Raw genomic sequence first — 5,000 nt, 5'->3', positions numbered from 1 at the left:
GCTGAAAAATCAGCTGTAACAGGAACGAACGACATTAACCCTGGAGAGAACCAGTTCAATGGGAGATCTTAAATCTTTGCAGAGAATAAAATTCAAATGGTTAATTGAAGTGTCCAATCAGAGATCATCTGACGCGTTTGGCGAAGCTACGTGAAGACGGTCTATTTTCAGGGCAGAGGTTTATGGGGTAAAGGCGCTGTCACACTAGCGAAAATTCCGTCGACTTTTTCTGAGTTTGTCGTCGACTTTCCAAAGTAGTCGACGTCATTCCGTACTCTGGTTGTCACACACGTTCTTCTTCATACCGTGGTTGTCGTCGTCAAAACGTAAACAAACCATCTGAGCTGTGACTTCCCGGAATGATAAGACAATTATGCTTTGTAACACAAAGCAACCAGTGGGTCGTGCTTGCATGTGTTTAATGATGCTGCATAGAATAAAAAAAAAGAAAAGTCTTTGGGTTAAAAAGACATGAAAAGTTTTATTTAAAAAAAAATAAGCTAGGGCTAGCCTAGATAGGCTATTCGTAAGGTTTTTTACACAACCACAGTCAGACTGTATTATAAATTGAGCTTGAGAAACACTGCAAAAATTTTAAAGATTTTTATTTATATTATTTGCTAATGCAAACAAAACAAACAAAAACAAAAAACAATGAGAGCAGACCTAGGCTATATAACAATCAGATATTCACGATATAGCATGCTTACCTGTATAAAGATCAGCAAGTTTTCCTAGAGTCGCATGGTGATCTCTTGGTAATTTTTTCATTTAAGACCCTTTTTCATAAAACTATCATGCTTATAGTCCCATAAGCATCGTCTCTCACCCATATCTTCGACCAAAAACTGTTCTGGCAGTCTTGTCCACTGTACCAAGAACTCCATCTTGGATCTGATGACTTGAAATGCGCGCTCTCCGAGATATAAACAAACAATAAAGTCGACGGTAGCGATGGGTTGAATTCGATCGGTACCGTTTTCAAAATTCGTGACGACGACACCAGAAAGTCGTCGTCAAAACATGAAAAGTCGACGTCAAATTCAAATGTCAACGGAAATTTCGCTAGTGTGACAGCGCCTTAAGGGTTGCAACCCAGTTGCGGGTCTTAGCGTGATTCCGAAGAAGGAAAATAAGAAAGTGATAGGAATTAGAATAACGCTTTGCCCTGGCTGATGAGATACTGGGAATGAAAGGCTGCGTCTTGATAAGCAGTAATTCAGTAGATCGTTAAATCTCTCAGTTAATAGCTGGATGCAATGAACTGTTTTGACGAACTGGCGTAATCCATTTTTTCTTATCTTCTTTCTGTATTTCCCTCTACCTCCTCTTACTTCTTCCTAATGAACACCATAGTCTATGGAAGCTTAAATTTCAAGTCAATGGCCCCTTTGGTGGTCATGTTCGATATGAATAGGCTTCGTCCTCTGAATAATGATAAATTATGATAATTTTTCTTTTAGTTTTTCAGCTGCCTGCGTTGTCTCATGTTCAAACCATATATCCTCGACAGATGAGTTAATTAGAAGCTCTGAATAATGTAATAATCTTTGAAACATTTTCTCAGAATGGGAAAAAATGGCTTATGTCAGCTCGTCAAACTCGGGACCAAGTGTCCCGAGAGGAGCCACGAAAGAAGAATAATATCTGTGCAGATTTACGTCCAGTTTTTTTATCAGTGCTTAAATTAGAAATTATGGCGGGCATCAAAAGATTAAGGAATACTTTATGGGAATTTAAGCAGCGTCCGAACGTTTACGGGAAAAATAACAGCATGGTGTTTGCGTAAGGGTTAAAACAGAAGGAAATCCCGTTTGAGATGGGGTCTTTATCACAGAACCCGAAAGGATTTAGATGCATGAAACATGGGAGAAGACGATGGAAAACACAAACAAACTAATGAAATGATTAGTGGTAAAAACTGAAGGAAGCAACGATATGACCACGACATTAGAGCTCTTTATGGGATTACACAAGAATCATAGGATTATGCTCTCTCTCTCTCTCTCTCTCTCTGGGCACCAATGATGACAATGAGGCACGATGTGTTTTATCATGCAGCATGTGCCAACATATCAGATCGATGTCGATAAAGACTCATTTTAAAGTGAATAATGATTTTTTTTTTTTTTTGTTTTTTTTTTTTTTTTTTTTTTTTTTTTGCGGAGTCGTACATCAATCATCTGTAATGACGTGTGAGGGGAGAATATCTGTTGGAGAAATGTCTCCTGTTTTACGTGCTAATAGTGTGGAATATTCATGTGCATTCTTCGTAGTGCTTTCCTTATTCTGTAATAGACCTCTTCCACACTTGTCGGTACCTGGAAACCAGAACTTCATAGGACCTCTAACTTGGTACATTTGCAAACATCTAGATGAGGACACTTTTTATGACAATAAAATTATAGTCTCTCTAAACGAGCCACATCTAATAGTATCATGTTGGATACTACTCAGTTTTCTAGGAGTTTTATCTTGCTTGCAACTAAAATGTGAAATAGTTTGCCCTACTACAGTTGGGGAATCTTCTGATCTCCAAATTCATTCTTGTTTTCGGACGACGTCTCCTGAATTCTTCTGTATCGGTTTTATCTTTCATTCCCTCGTATTTATCTATTTATCACCTTTTCCTGTAACTTGCCCTCTCTGCAGGTTGGTTTCTTGCTTTTATTAAAGTGTGTTAAATCTGTCAAAAGGGTTTCAGCTGAAGAAGCACTTTTCTTTTATCATAACAAATCGAGACTGGCTTTTGTTTATAGACCAAACGTGCTGGAAAGGTCAGTTTTGGTCAGCAAATCATGCTCTGAAATAAAACAGAGTGACGCAATGTTAAATCTTGCACAGATGGTAAGGAAAAAGAGGAGAGGTTATAGAATATGTAGTGCACACGTTGGAAGACGGGAACAGTTATGTATGTGCAGCTGAATGGACTTTATTAAATACTTGAATCTCTCAAGGCAATTCACATGTATCCTTATGAAGGCATAGCATAACTATGTGGTTTGGATTTTTTTATATCTTGAATAATTAAATTAACCTTGTTTTCTCGAAAATGGTATCATTTTGTATTATTATTTGTTGAATAATTTTCAGTTAATTCATTAAGAAAAAAAAATTAAGCCATATGCATTTAATTTCGCAAACGCTAGAGAAAAGAATTTGCTCGTACGTGAGTCGCGCAGAAAGTTAGTCCACTCAAATGGTCCCAACTTCTTTGTAAACTCAGTTACCTCTGGAAACTTTTTTTTAGTGTGATACAACTGCTGAGCCATGATGGGTGACTTTTTTTTCATGAAAGGGTGAAAATCATTAGAATCATTCTAATATGCTGTGTCTTGCTGGATTATCCCGTGAATGGATTGCACTGTTACAAAATGCAGGTTCGTCTTCAGTTTCTGTTATTGTCTAAAATGTTTTTTCCTTCTCTCTTGTGTTCGACTTCCGTCATCCTGCTCTCTCAGGTCCATAACCACAGAACAAAGAAACCTTTCTATTTCTAGATAAAAAGAAAAAGATGGTCAGTATCTTTTAAGAGTTATCGCCTACTTTACTTCTTTAATTTTAAAATTTGTAAATCTAGACGAGTGATCCATTCCTCTTATATTAAGAATTTACGAAAAAATCGCGGATTATGGCTTCGATGTGCGTAGCCCTGAAATAATAACAAATAAAAAAAACAAAAAAACTTCCTTCTTGGTAATTTGATTGCTTATAGAAACTACCTGAATATTATTCTTAAAGTCGTTTTCTGGCGATTTTTATGAGTAATATATGATTATCTTCCCTTCGTCTCTTCTTCACAAAATAAACTTGTTAATCATACGACATAGGGCAAGCGTGATGGAAAATCGAATAGATGTCTGTAGTCTCTACTAGCTACAATTATTAGCTTTATTTGGGCATGATAGTCGTCACTTTGAAGCTGGATATTATTTTTGACTTCTGCTTTGGCAATCAAATATTATTAATTGCATACTAAAATATACTCATGGATTCTGATTAACATAAGAGTACTTTTGAGTGTTTGTATAAAGTTTGAAAATCTTTAAAATGTAATATATATTTTGTCCTTCGAAGGGAGCGCCTAAGACTGACTTATTTTGATGACATGAATCGTGTGAGATTCCCATTACAGTAAATCAGGTTCTAAAGCGATGCATTTTTTTAAGCTTCTTGGAGCACCACGACACCACACCCCCCAAATGAAAAAAAAACAAAAAAAAAAAAAAAAAGCGAGTTAATATCTCTCGTCTAGGCCAAGTGTCTGCATCAAACACAAAGATTAAAACGAAGCGACGAAATATTCTTGATCAAAGGGTAATCTGGAGGCTAAGACGTAGTACAGTGGAACCGCTTTTTATGACTATTACAGGGTCCTCTTCCTGTAATTACGGCGAGTAAAAGTGATACATTTCCCTGCAAACTCAGGAAAATCAATTGTATAATACGAAGCAGGAAGAGGTTACGAGATTTTCATATCCATATCTCAGTTCTTTAATAGTAGTTGCGATACTTATTCTTTCATAAAACAAAAGAAAGGATATTCTTGAAAGTATAATCACATAGACGAATGGGAAAATAAAGGATTTCAATGTAATGAAATTCTTCTGTTAGTTAAATTCTAGGGTCTTCCAATAACTACTTCTACTCCATCCTAACAATCCTGACAAACGATTTTGTCTCAGTTGCTCTTACCACTACCTAGGAGTTTTTGGTACTCTTCTTCGAGCTTGGTATTAATTGCTGATACAAATAATGATGAGATTTATATCTCCAGCTGAGTCATTTTTCACCTTGGCGTCTATCAGTATTTTCCTCAATCAAATCTACTTACTTTAGGCTCCACAAACAACCCGGTGGTCCGAAGTTCGATTCTCGGCTCGGCCAACGCGGAACCAAAGGATTTATTTCTGGTGAAAGAAATTCATTTCTCGAGTACAATGTGGTTCGGATCCCACAATAAGCTGTAGGTCCCGTTGCTAGGTAACCAATTGGTTCCT

The sequence above is a fragment of the Macrobrachium nipponense genome, chromosome 14 (genome assembly GCF_015104395.2).
Source record: "Macrobrachium nipponense isolate FS-2020 chromosome 14, ASM1510439v2, whole genome shotgun sequence".
In the NCBI taxonomy this organism is placed as follows: domain Eukaryota; kingdom Metazoa; phylum Arthropoda; class Malacostraca; order Decapoda; family Palaemonidae; genus Macrobrachium; species Macrobrachium nipponense.
This window is presented reverse-complemented; position numbering follows the sequence as displayed.